Source organism: Mauremys mutica, chromosome 25 (genome assembly GCF_020497125.1).
Source record: "Mauremys mutica isolate MM-2020 ecotype Southern chromosome 25, ASM2049712v1, whole genome shotgun sequence".
NCBI lineage: Eukaryota > Metazoa > Chordata > Testudines > Geoemydidae > Mauremys > Mauremys mutica.
The window spans coordinates 146679-161098 of NC_059096.1; the positions used below are offsets into that span (position 1 = coordinate 146679).

At 43.4% G+C, this 14420-nt stretch overlaps 1 protein-coding gene across 1 annotated transcript in view; it reads left to right on the top strand.

The window, feature by feature from the left end:
- Positions 1-5475: 5475 nt before the first annotated feature.
- The window catches only part of MPP3 (MAGUK p55 scaffold protein 3), a 48860-nt gene continuing 39915 nt past the window's right edge, over positions 5476-14420 (top strand). Inside the window, exon 1 of the mRNA XM_044999653.1 lies at positions 5476-5578. The gene's annotated coding sequence lies outside the window, so the exon portion shown is untranslated. The remainder of the gene's footprint in view (positions 5579-14420) is intronic.

Here is a 14420-nt window from a genome sequence, read left to right on the forward strand (position 1 = left end):
CGCACTTTCTCTCCATGCACTGCAGGTGTCAGTATCAAAAAGGATGTTAATCTGGTACTGTTTTAGCAGAATTTCAAATTAACAGAATAGTATGCACAAACCTCTTATTACTACAGCTACTAGCATTATTGTAACACGTGCCAATGGTGCCAGACGCCTATCCGTACATTAGAAATACATCCGGTTTCCACAAAGGGAACAGCTCTGTCCTGTTCTCCCTAGTAACAGCAGTTCTCTGAGCTGCATCTAATCCAGGGGAGTCCCATTGCCTAGAGACATTTCTCGTTTGCTAGGGGAAAGCGTGCAACAAACTAACAGGCACAGAACACATTTCCTAATTACTGTTCTGTTGCGAGTCAATCTGTCTATTCCTGAAGTCTTAAAGGGGATGGCTGTAACCAGGAATTCCATTGGGAGCTTTTATTTGAGGAGTGGGAAAGGCATCCCTAACGTTATCAGTAAGAACAAAGTTATTTTAGTTCTACCCTAGCTGACAGCAAATGCAAACCCAACACATTTAAACATTATTTACCTAGAACAGTGTTGGCAGATGCAGTAGTCTTGGAGAGATATGTTTCAAACTATTTAGGAGTGTTGACATATTTAGTAAACGATTTTACTTACATATAAGCATGAGGGTGGGTTCTTTGACAGAGGATGGGTTCGTAAGGAATGAAAGGGATGATAAAACTTAGAGATAGCGAACAGACTACCATAGACTTGCTTGATTTTTGGTTACTAATTGCTACACAACCAAGAGAGTGTCAGACACTCAGTTTAAAGACTTTATTCAGTGGTGTCCAACCTATGCAATGATGGAATAAGTTGTGACTTAGAAAATCGGTATTCGGTTGTGAACTAGAATTGGCCTCCCGTAGCTGCACCTTGTGATTTTAAACCTAAAGTATTTAAATCAGCCCCAGCACGGTCTCCAGTCTCTTGCAGCAGCTTTAGGAGCTCTCGGCTGCGGCTGTCAGTTCTTTCCAGGCTGTTCAGTAGCGCCCTACTGGCCACCTGGGGCATTGCAAGGCAGGCAGGAGAGTAGCTCTAGTCTAGTTAAACCATTGCCTGGTTCCTTGCTTGAGAGGCAGGGCCGGCTCCAGGCACCAGCATGCCAAGCTGGTGCTTGGGGCGGCATTCTGCAAGGGGCGGCAGTCCCCCTTGTTTTGCCCCCAAGCAGTGCGCCGAATTGCCGCCGCAGAGGGCGGGGGCAGTCCGTGTGCCCTTAGGGCGGCAGGCGCGTTTCCGCAGTGAGGGCAATTCGGCCGCAGCTTCTATGTTTAGCTGTCCCGGGCGGAAACGCGCCTGCCGCCCTAAGGGCACAGGGACTGCCCCCCCCCGCCCCCCAGGCCCAGGGCGGCAATTCGGCGCACTGCTTGGGGCGGCGAAAACTGTAGAGCCGGCCCTGTTGAGAGGTGCTTGACTGGCTCTCCCTGAACCTAGAGGACCTCCTAGCAAAAGACTCCTCATCCTCTTCTGCACAGCCCTTCAGGGTAACCCAGCAGAGGATAACTGGAGAACTAACCACCATTTACAGCTCCCCGGTTCTCTGGCCCAGTCCAATTTAGAGCTGTCTCTAGACTGCTCTGATATGAGCCAGCCAGCTACCATTCCCTTGGTAGCATACACTAGTCAAGGAGACCCGGAAGCATTACACTCTAGCTGTTTTATTTATGGCCCCTCTAATATGCCCCCTGTATCAGAAGCCCTAGAGATGTAGGGGTCAGCTATGGTGCTCGTATATCCACCAAGGACTCTGCAGCAAATTTCCAGATGAGTCTTTGTATCTTGTGAGAGGAGCAAAAAAATCTGACTTTGCTGATTACAGTGCTTTGTCAGTGGCCAAGTTATGGGCAGTCTTGCCTAATGGTTGGTGCAAGAATTTAGCCTGCTACTTAGAACTGGTCCAGGAGCACAACTAAAAGTTAGAGTCAGAGTCCAAAGCCTAATCTGAAGGGTTAATCTGACTCCCAGGAGGCATAGCTGAGGGTCCAAGCCAGGAGTCAGAAACAAAAGCCTAACCCAAAGGGTTACCTGCAGTCACACTCAGAAGGTGGAGCCACAATCTGAGCCAGACATCAGGAAGGCACTGGGGCGGGGGCGAGAGACAGTAGCACAGGGAAAAGACCAAACACAGCTACAGTTTTGAATACATTAAGCAGTCACTAGACTGTGGCTGCTACTGAGTTCTGCAGACTCCTGCAGCCAATCAGATGGTGCAATAAATCAGACAGCTTCTATCAGGGCCAGCTACACTTATTGGGTTGTCAGGAGGCTGGCTTTACTGCAGGCTGGCCCCTGATACTCTTTAACCTTTTCAGGCTGAAAGATTGGCCACCACTGCTTTAAATCACAATAGTCTTTATAACAGAACCAACCAAATTGAAGATGTGGCACAAGGCCTTTTACTGGTTTGGTTTTATAGGTAGGTTTCCTCCCAGAAACTGAAATTCTTAATTCCCCTCCCCATTTGGGGACTGTGGAGGATTGGAGCACTTTCCAGAAAGCTACCATTTCTTTTTAGTAAAAGGAAAGCCCAACAGGTACTCTCAGATGAAGAAGGATATTTATGGAAGACTAAATGGCCTATAAAAGGGAAGCCAGCTCAGCTCCTATGGTGGAGATCCCCTATTTATGTACAGAAATAGACTGTTATTCTGAGTGAAACAACATCAGACTTACGTATTCTAATAAAACCAGAACTAATTAATGGAATGATCTTTTGTCCCTTCAATTTCTTTAAGTCATTGGGCTACTTTATTGTGAAAGTGTGCTGACCACACAAAACATTCTAAGACTTTGTGAATCTTGTTGACTCGTGGCTTATTTTACATCTACCCAGACATGAACAATGTACATTAGTAAGAGCCACTTTAGAATGATGCCAGATATTATCCAGAGATGAATGACTGATAGCTATAGAAAATTATGAAGTCTTTAAAACAAATATACAAAAACAAGGGTAGAAAAAGTGCAAGCCACCCAGTATTGCAAGAAATTCAAATTGGATAATTGTTCCCAAATCTCTTTAAAAACTAATAAATCAGGGCCAAAATCTTGCTTGCTTTTCTCTTACCAGTAGTCCCATTAACTTTATTGGGTCGCTTTGTGTGGATAAGGCAAGCAGGATTTTGCCCATGGTATATTTAAATGGTTTAAATAGTAAAACTATGTAAAGAGGAAAACAAGTATAATGGCAGAGTCCTTCACACATAGAACACTGCCAGAAATATACAGTGGCAAAGAATTCTGTGGCACCTTATAGACTAACAAACATATTGGAGCATACGTTTGATGCCACAGAACTCTTTGCTGCTTTTACAGATCCAGACTAACACAGCTACCCCTCTGATACATAAATATACAAGTATCTTGAATATTTCAAAGGAGCAAATAGCTAGCCTTTCTGTATTATCTCAACAGAAAATCATTCCCCTGAACTCAGACTAAATTTTGGAACGAGTGAGACTAGATTTTGCCGCTGGGGATGAAAGGAACAAACATGGCTTTGTCACATTTCTATCTCCAGGATTCTGGGCTGGCTTATGAGTTGATGCAGTTCCCAATTTAAATAAGAACAGCCCTGGAGGCTTCTCTAACATGGTGACTCTCCAAACCCAGAGGAGCAGGCAGCCAGTGTGAGTTCCCCACCTTTCCAAGGGCAGTGGGGCTCAGGCTTCTGGCTTCAGCCCTGGGGTGGTGGGCTCCGGTCATGGGGCTTTTCGCTCTGACCCTGGGCTCACCCGCCCCTCCACCCCCATTGCCCTAGTCCCCACTGTCTCTCTATGCACCTCTCCATCCAGGCCTTAATTTGTCCCTCGCTTGCTGGGTAAGTCTGCTGTGAAAAGCGATATTTGTATGTTTGTTATCACTTTTTACTGCTTCCCAACTAGCTAGTAAGTCTGCTGTGAAAAGTGATATTAACAAACATACAGATATCAGTTTTCACAGAAGCAGACTTACTAGCTAGTAAGTTTTTTAAAAAGCAACCAAAAAACAAAACAAAACAAAAAAACAAGAACATGCAACATACTTTATTTTGTTTCTATTCTGTTTAGGTCCAGTAAAGAATAGAGACAACTGTACATTATTTTTATTACTGAGTCTGCAAACAAAAAAAAAGCCCTACATAAATTACAATGATTTGGACATGTACACATGCATATATATTTATTTTTCCTAAAGTTAATTAAGTATTTTAGAGAGATGACCAGCAGGAGTTGGTTGCACTCTAAGGCCACCAAAATTTTTCTTGTGAGAACTCCTGCTTTAGGAGATGCCCGAGTTCAAGAGCTGCATAAGCCATGCAGACATGTCTGGTACAGCCTTCCTTTGCTTAGAATGAAATTCACTCCTGTTTTCTCCCCTCACATACAGCTAAAAGCTCTAGTTCAAGTCCTCATCAGCTCATATCTTGATTGCTGAAACTTTTTCCTTTCTGGTGTTGCCAAATGCAATCAGTTTTCCCTCAAGCCCTTTAGTACATTCTGCCATGGGAGTAGCTCCCAGTAAAAATCCAGAAAGCCACTATATCATCTTTTAAATCCCTCCTTAAAACTTTGCCGTGATGTCTCCAATATATCTGACAATGCTTAAGCCATGATATGCCATAACTGCTTCCTATTGCACCAAATAACATTGTTTCACTATTACCTTGTCCTCCCAACTCATCTGTTTTGAATTTCTCCAGCTGTTATTTCTTGTCATATTATACAAATTATAAATTTGTTGGCACAAGAACTCTTGTGTGTGTATAGCACCCAAAACAATGGAACTTTGCTCCCTGAATGAGCCTTCTAAAGTGTAACCACAACAAAAATAATTTTAAGTCAAATTTTTCTAGTGATAAAAGTGTATGTTGTCTCCATTCATGTTTTCCATAGTCACCTTCAGAAAGAGCCTAGGCCTGGGAAATTTCCTGCAGAAAGCTGAATGTTTTGGGAAGTTTTGAACCACCAAACAACAATTGAAAGGGAAAACCAGAGAGAAATGTAAACATTATTATGATCCCATTGTACCCCTAGGGACTCCATGTTGAAGGGATCCCTTATATCTGAACACTGAACAGATTGAAAGCCTGCATTATTAGTGGCTTCAATTCACCCATGGCTACAAGAGGTGAAAGCAGGGCCCAGTTCACTCACAAACCCAGGTTCTTAGCTCTGCCCTATTTCCCTGGGGAAGGAGGCGGCGGGTTCTGTGCCCGCCGGATGGCGCTGTGGGCTGGCACCATTTCCTACAGGAACCCCGGGGCATGCCCTGAGGCCGCACATCTGGGCGGGGCTGGCGCCCCCTTCTCCCCCTTTGAGGCTTGTGTTCTCCTTTAATCCGCGCAGCCACACAAAGGGACCGGGGGGGGGGGGGGGGTTAACCAGCTTCCCAGCCAACCCCCCCGGAGGAAGGGGAAGGGATGGAGGCGGTGCGTGCAGCTCCAGTGCTCTAGGGGCGCATGAGCGAGGCGCGCACGGGGCTGGAGGGACGCAGACACGGGGGATCTGCTCCTCTCACCACGGGAGGCAGCCCGCCGCCTGAGCACGGAGTCCCGGCCGCGGCCGGCAGCCAGCTCCGGGTCCCGCAGGTAACAACCCCGGGCGGCTGCGGCTGCATGTCCCTGTGACCGCGGCCGTAGCGCGCTCCGCTCCGCCAGTCCCCAGCAAAGGCACTGGCGGGGAATTCCGTGGGGCCGGGCCGGGCCGCTACCTATGCCCCGCTCGGGGAGGCTGGCTCCCGCTTGGCCCTCGCTCCACCTACAAGCTCCGGACGCTGTAGGGACAGATGCCTGGGAGCTCGGAGGGAGGATGGGCACATGGCGCTGGAGGCGCGGGGAGGACACATACCTGGACCTGAGCGATTGCACGGAGGGGCTCCGGCTTCTCACTGGGGGAGGGTTGTGATGGTTCTTGCCTATGCCACGTCTTGGGGGCATTTCTGCTGCCTCAGGGGAGCAGCATGACATCGGGCCAGGCTCATCCTCGCTCAGCTTGGTAATCAGGGTCTGGGAGGGATGCATCGAGCAGCTCTCCATGCAGAGGGCCGACTTAATCTGCCCAAAGAGCTGAGGAATTCCGCAAGTGAAAACAAAGATGGAACGCCCGGGGCAAGTGGGCTGGATTTTTTACTCTTGTTTATTTCAAACCAGCCGGGGGACCTCCTCAGCTACAAAGAGGCAACAGAAACGTGCTTGTGCTGAGATGAAAGGAAAGTAGCAATACCGGTCCGTTTAATTCCTAATCCGGTTTCCACAGAGACTGCAAGAGGCTGAGCTAATTAAAATATAATTGAAGGCTTAAAATTATAGAGGGTGCCTGCATTAAGGGGAAATTAGTTAGATTATGCTAAAAATAAACTGAGCAGTTCATTTTAGTGTTATCGGACGATCTTAAAGACTCATGCCCTGTTTGACAGGTGTCAGATTTTATAAGACTAGGTGCTTGGTTTCTTGCAATTTCACTTCTTTTATGTGTTTATATCTCTTTTGAGTTATCTGGTTTACTGGCTATTTTAAGACACCTGTCACTGTGGTATTTAAGCACCAAACAAGGCATCACATTATATAACTGCACTCAGGAGGTTCTAGTCCAACCCCCTGCTCAAAGCAAGACCAACCCCAACTAAATCATCCCAGCCAGGGCTTTGTCAAGCCTGACCTTAAAAACCTCTAAGGATGGAGATTCCACCACCTCCCTAGGTAACCCATTCCAGTGCTTCACCACCCTCCTTGTGAAATAGTTTTTTCTAATATCCAACCTAAACCTCCCCCACTGCAACTTGAGACCATTGGTCCTTGTTCTGTCATCTGCCATCACTGAGAACAGCTGAGCTCCATCCTCTTCGGAACCCCCTTCAGGTAGTTTGAAGCCTGCAATCAATTCCCCCTCACTCTTCTTTTCTGCAGACTAAATAAGCCCAGTTCCCTCAGCTTTGCCTCATAAGTCATGTGCCCCAGCCCCCTAATCATTTTTGTTGCCCTTCGCTGGACTCTCTCCAATTTGTCCTCATCCTTTCTAGTGGGAGACCCAAAACTGGATGCAATACTCCAGATATGGCCTCACCAGTGCCGAATAGAGGGGAATAATCACTTCCCTTGATCTGCTGGCAATGCTCCTACTAATGCAGACCAATATGCCATTAGCCTTCTTGGCAACAAGGGCACACTTTTGACTCATATCCAGATTCTCGTCCACTGTAATCCCCAGGTCCTTTTCTGCAGAACTGCCGGTTATCCAGTTGGTCCCCAGCCTGTAGTAGTGCATGGGATTCTTCTGTCCTAAGTGCAGGACTCTGCACTTGTCCTTGTTGAACCTCATCAGATTTCTTTTGCCCAATCCTCCAATTTGTCTAGGTCACTCTGGAGCCTAACCCTACCCTCTGGAGCCTAACCCCTACCTCTCCCCCAGCTTAGTGTTGTAGGCATAAATCTAGGAAATTTGGGAGAATGGCTTTGAATTTATGTGACCCAAAATACCTTTATGTAAAGTGCTTTGGATCGGGCCCAGGCAGGCACGCAATAGATAGAGAACTTGAAGAAGAAAAAAGGATCGGGCCCAGGCGGCGGGCAACAGACAACAAGCTTGGAATACTGGTTGATAACCTTGAGGGTGTAGTTGATAGAAAAGGTAATTAACTACTAGCGAGTAATGTTAGGCAGAGTACAAAGTTAACTCTGTGGTTGCTGGAGGGAATAGCAGTTGAATTTAGAAGTAAGTCAGGATGCAATTGTATTACTGTAAATGATTTAATTGATGATGTAATTTTCCTTTTTTTTGCCTGATGGTACTAAGGGTATTTGTATATTGTATGTAATGATTGCTTGCCCAGTAGGGGTAGTTTTGTTTTGTTTTTTAGATATTAAGAAAATTGGTGTTAGCTGCATAGCATTTTATGTACCATGCATTTATTTACAGAGTTAAATTTATGTTATGTGTTTTTTGTTTTGTTTTGTGGTGTTTGTTTGTTTTTTTTCTGGCCAGAATTGTCTTTTGCGTTTAATGTGGTTTATGTTGTGTTTTTTTTTAGGACCCCCCCTCCCTCAGTGTCAGTTTGATCGCCTGACATCTGAGGGATGATTTGGTAATAGAAGTTTGCCACAAGTTGGTGTGCTATTGAGTAGGGGGGAATCCTGTAGAATTTACACCATTTATTTGTTGTGCTTTGTTTTTGTTTGGTGTTGTTGGGGTTATGTTAAGAATTGCATGGTTATATAGGTTGGCTTTATAAAGTTTTAATTTTGGTTTGTGATAGATTGTGGTGTTATGTTGTTATAAGTTGGAAATGTTTTGCTAATGTTTTTATCCCTTTTTTTCCCCCTCCTTTTTGATTTTGGGTGGAGGGGGGAAGTGTTGGGAATAGAATGTGAAATGCTGAGATTGTTTAGGCTTCTGGGACGAGCCGATAACGCGGGGAATTGTGTATAAAGGGCTGACCTTGGGCGCGCTCTCATCGGCCAGCTAACTGTAAATAGGATGATAAGTCAAACAGGTGTGTAGGATGTTAATTAGGATGGGGTTACAGCTGCGGCTGTGTATATTTAATTAACCAATTAGCAACTGTCTGATTGCTTGTCATAATGGGATATAAGAGCATGCTGGAAATGAATAAAGTACTCTCTGCTTATGATCACATGGGTTGTCAGACTCTGTCCCTGCTCCTCTGCGATGCAACATAGTGTCATCTGCGAACTTGCTGAGGGTGCAATCCATCCCGTCATCCAGATCATTAATGAAGATGTAGAACAAAACCGGCCCCAGGACCAACCCCTGGAACACTCTACTTGATACTGGCTGCCAACTAAACATCAAGCCATTGATTGCTACCTGTTGAGCTCGACCATCTAGCCAGCTTTCAATTCACCTTATAGTCCATTTAGCCAATCCATACTTCTTTAATTTGCTGATAACAAATGTATCAGTTTGTTCCCAAACCTCCTCTGTTGACACCTATTGTCATCTAAAAAGAATGACTAAGGTGTGGGAATCCTCCTCCCATCGTCTGCAGTGAAGACCCGATGCAAGGAATTCATTTAGCTTCTCTGCAATAGCCTTGTCTTTCTTGAGTGCTCCTTTAGCACTTTGATCATCCATTGGCCCTGGTGATTGTTGGCAGGCTTCCTGCTTCTGACGTACTTAACAAAAATTTGCTGTTAGTTTTTGAGTCTTTGGCTAGTTGCTCTTCAAATCCTTTTGTGGCCTGCATAATTATTCTTGACTTGTCAGAGTTTATGCTCCTTTCTATTTTCCTCAGTAGGATTTGACTTAAAGGATGCCTTTTTGCTGCTAATGGCTTCTTTTACTCTGTTGTTCAGCCATTGCGGCCTTTGTCCTCTTACTATTATTTTTAATTTGAGGTATACATTTAATTTGAGCCTCTATTATGATGCTTTTAAAAAGTTTCCCTGCCACTTGCAAGCTTTTCACTCTTGTGTTCCCTTTAATTTCCATTTAGTTAGCATCTTCATTTTTGTGTAGTTCACATTTCTGAGGTTAAATGCCACTGTGGTGGGTTTCACCCCCCACCCCAGCTGTTAAATTTAATTTTATTATGGTCGCTATTACTGAGTGGTTCAGCTGTATTCACCTTTTGGACTAGATCCTGTGCTCCACTTAGGCCTACATCATGAATTGCCTCTCCCCCTTGTGCGTTCCAGGACTGTCTGCTCCAAGAAGAGCAGTCATTATTGGTGTTTCTCAAAAAACTTTGAGTGTTATAAAGTTTAGTCGTCTAAATCTAATTATACTGGCAATATCCATGAGTAACAATAGCCACATACCCTGCTGCCTAAACTTGACATCCCAAATAAACAACTTCCTTACTATTAAAAAAACCCGAACCTGAACTTTTTTTGTGCTGTATTCTGAAAGTCAGCAGACGCTGGTTAAAATGTAAACACTGCCCAGTAATTAACAATGGCAACTGACAGAACCTCAAACCATGGACTATGAAAATTGTTCAGTCAATGAATTACACTAATGTACCCAAGCATAGAATTTAGCTCCAAATGTTCAATACTGCTTGAGCAGAAAAAGTGACTTGCTATATTACTAGTTCCTACATCAGAGTTGAATTGAACTGATATTATTTTGTTCAGCCCTCAAAATTCAAAAGATCTTGTAAATTTTTAGGTTCCTGTTTACGGCAAAAGCAATGATCTATATATAAAACATTTTGAGTCAGTAGTTAGGGTAATGCTCAAAATATCAATTTTCTAATGTAGAGGTTAGAAGTTCTTTTTTTGCACTCAGTATTTTAACTGCATTTTATAGCTAATATTAAAGTGTTATTGAAATCAGTTGTATGCAGTATTCTTGTAGCTGTGTTGGTCCCAGGAGAGTAGAGGGACAAAGCGGGTGAGATAATATCTTTTATTGGACCAACTTCTGTTGGTGAGAGAGATGAGCGTTCCAGTTTACACAGGTGAGCTCTGTATAAGCTGGAAAGCTCGTCTCTCAACAACAGAAGTTGGTCCAATAAAATATATTACTTTACACACCTTGTCTCATTGATATCAGTTATAATTTTAATTTGTAAAGTACTCTTGGATAGATATGTACAAAATACAGTATATATTTGAACCTGCTAGTTTATATACACTATGTGAAACTTTACTAATTTGGAGTGAAATTGATTAGCACCTGTGACACAGTAGGGAGTGGGGTGGATTGACCTGGGAATGTCTCTACTTTTACTGGGACTGTCTGCATGGGGGATGGGAGAGCAGGGGGTGACTTCAGGTGAGGGACGGTACCTGAGCCTGTAACCTGAGCCAGGAAGGGGGGTGGGGCGAGTCGACACCTTTGCCCCGGGAAGCTGGACAAAGGGAGAGGGGAGAGAAGGAGGGGCAGAGCCGGCTGGAGGGGTTTTGGTTTCAGTTTGGGGCTGGCTGGGAAGAGGTAGGGAACCCCAAGTCTGGGGTCTAAGCTCCTTGCCCCCCAGAGAGACCTGGCTGAGGGGTCCTGTTCTCTGTACCTACAAGCCCTGCTTGGGACTGTGTTCCTGTCGGCTAATAAACCTTCTGTGTTACTGGCTGGCTGAGAGTCACGGTGAATCACAGGAAGTGGGGGGTGCAGGGCCCTGACTCCCCCACACTCTGTAACAGCACCTCAATGAGAGGCTGCAAAATGTTCTGCAGCATGCCAAAGAGAAGAATCTGAAACTGAATAGGAAATAAATTCCAGATTTCACTGAATGGGTAGAACATACACCCTGCAACAAAGGAGTTTGGTTGGGCCCAAGAAAGGTGGCGGCAACTGTACAAATGAAGACTCCAAAACAAAGAAACCTCAAAGATTCGTGGGCATGTTCATCTAAGCGTATTGATCCCAAATTTGTTACAGCTAAGTGCTCCACTCACAATGCTGAGTGAGGATAGTTCAGAATAACAAAAAGATGATTGGCAAAACAAGAGCTTTTGGGAATGAAAATAACTTGTTACAGTCACATCTTCAGTCAAATACTCTGAGTTGATGTAAACTGACATGGGTAAGGGGCCTGTCCTGCAAGATCAAGCACTTGCTTCTAATGCCCTGGCTAACCTAAAACAGAACTGTGCCCATATTGAAAAGAAAAGCTAGCAATTTTTTTAGGTAGTGAGCTGTTTCATGAATGTTTATGGGAAAAATAAGGCTAGGTAGAAACCGATCATAAACCATTATAAATCACAATACAGAAATTATTGCACAAAACGCTGCCTAGACTTAAAACAATTATCACTTAACTCCTTGTCCAATCTGAAATTTGGGCCTGGAAAGGCCTTCTTATACCAGACCTGTTTTTAAAGGAGTTTGACGTAAAAACTCATACAACCCATTTCCAGAACAGTATTTGAGAAGCTAAAACAAGAAACACAAAATGCCTCAGCTGAGCCTTACAACAACCTCAGAGAATAAATTTAGATTGATGACCTATAGAAAAAGCCCAGTCACTTCCAACCATGCTTTTTTGTGGGTACTGTAGAGATGAAATTGTTGCATATGATGGATTTCTCTACAGATGAAATTTCATAATACTTACAGCAGGAGGCTAGAATCAATATATAGCATTGTAAGAATATCACAATGTGTATCACAATTCTTTATTAGGTCACCAGTTCTGAAAATTATGGGCAGAGCAAAAAACTTGGTACCTGTCAGACAACTGAGCCTTAAGTAGTTACAAGCAGCAATATGCCAGCAAACTAAAACAGAAGAAATACTATAATGAGAATGCCAAACAGGATATCATTATTGCAAGTGAAAGAGAAAGTTAGATTTAAAACAAAGTGGCTGGTGACTTGCTATGGTAACACCTATATCATTTGGACAGATCATGCATCATACCCACTTTATAAATTGTAACAATGAAGTCTGCATCCCAACAAACAAAATATAACTTGGAGGAAACTCTTAGCATTCACTATTGATGCTATAAGAGGCAGGATATTGGGCCAGGGGGACTACTGGACAACATTAGAGCTCAATCCTGCAAGGTGCTGAGCGCTCTGGGTGTGACCCAGCAAAGTGCTTAAAGCATACCGTATGTTAAGCCTCAGGCACATGAATAGTCCCATTGACATTAATGAGACCACTTGGTTTTATCTAATACATAACCTTTGCCTGCATTAATGCTTAATTTGATATTGGAAAATGAGGAAGGTTATTCAAATGATTGTACCTTGATGGCTTGTTATTGGAGCTATGTAGAAAAAAGAAAGTTTAAAAAAGGATTGAAAACAATATTTTCTAGGGATTTAAATAAAATAAATTGGCTTAACATAGCATGACAGACTTAATTATAAGGAACATTTTCCACATACAGTAATTCACCCTCTACAGGGCATTATATACCGGTAATTAATCTGCAAAGGTTAGTAGGGGGAATATCTAGTTTGTTTTAATAAAATAACCAGATTCAGTGCACTGTCTAAAGAAATGAGATTTTTTTTGCAAGTTATGTCATACATTCTTTTGTTATGATTATTTGTGACAATGTACTCAGCCCTGTGCAAGGCACAGATATTGAGACCAGTCTCTACCCAAGAGAGTTTACAGTCTAGATTAGGTTTGTTCAGACAATGCAGACCAAAGCAACAGCAGCAAGGAACTCCCAGGTCATGGGTGGGTGGGAGCGACTTATTTCTATTTGAGCTACTGTTGGAATTTTGCAAAACTAACATGCTTCCTAGGGGATCTTATTTTTCTATAGTTGTAGTAGTTTCCTGACTTTCTGGTTTTTCTCCCTTTGCTAAATTCGTAACTCTGACCCACAGCTCACCCATTGTTCATTAGTGTGACACTGACTGAATCCACTAACTACATGCAGGTGAAGTTGAATGAAGTTTTAGCCCTGTCTGTATTCATGAGCTTGAGAGAACTGAGATAAATTTTCTTGAATGGTAATACTCAGGTGGACTAATTAGACATTTCAAAGCAGAAAGGAATGCAAATACTATTCTGAGATCAGTATCACAGAGAGTAAAGTCACTTCTGTAAAATCCTGGGGGAGCTGTACTTCACTAAACTGACAAATGCCACCAAGCAATAAGAAAATGAACTATTTGAGGATGCCCTCTTCATAAACAAAATTAAGATGAGAGCCGACAGATTGAAACTACTTTCACATGACACTGGAATGAAAGAGGCAATCTGGGGGAGGTAATATCTTTTATTGGACCAACTTCTGTTGGTGAGAGAGACAAGCTTTCCAGCTGCATACTGGAATGAAACTTTGTGACCTATCCATAATGACTTTGCCAAATAAGACAGGTAGTGTGCAAAGAGTAAAGGATTCAGGGCTTTTTTTCTTAGCAACCTTTGTGTGCTGTTGCATATTTCTCTGCAAAGCATATTTTAATTAATTTTACAAGAGTAAAGTACAAAGATTATTTTGGAACCCCCAATCCATTTTCAACTCTCAATAATGGGTGTTTTGTCTTGAATGTGCGATCTCGAGGGGCAGAGTAACTGTTTGTTCCTATTTGAAATTGAGAAATTTACTAGTGAAAGGGGAAGCATAATAGAGAAAAGAAATAACAGGGGTGTACAGTGATGTTGCCCTGTTCTAACTTATGCTATCTTCCCATCTAAGAGCTAGAAATAATTGACTTTAATAAGAGTTGCACCTGCTTATGCCTGGACCCAACACTGTTCCTACAGAATGCAAAACTGATAGATGATGGCAGCTCCCTACTCCTGCTCCCACCAACTGTTTAAGTCCCTTGTGGTGCTCCCCTCCTATATCATGCTCCTGCTGCCCCATTACCTCCTAGCCAGTTATCAGTTTGCCCCTCTGTGGTATTCCTGAAGTGCCTAAAATTGTGGACTAATAAGCAGAGGAGCTCGAACAGGCATGGAAATGGCTATTTTCTGGATTATGCAGCATCAAGAGCTGTGCAACACCTTGGCAAAAAGATATTATGTTACCATTTGTATAGCCACATAACTGCATTG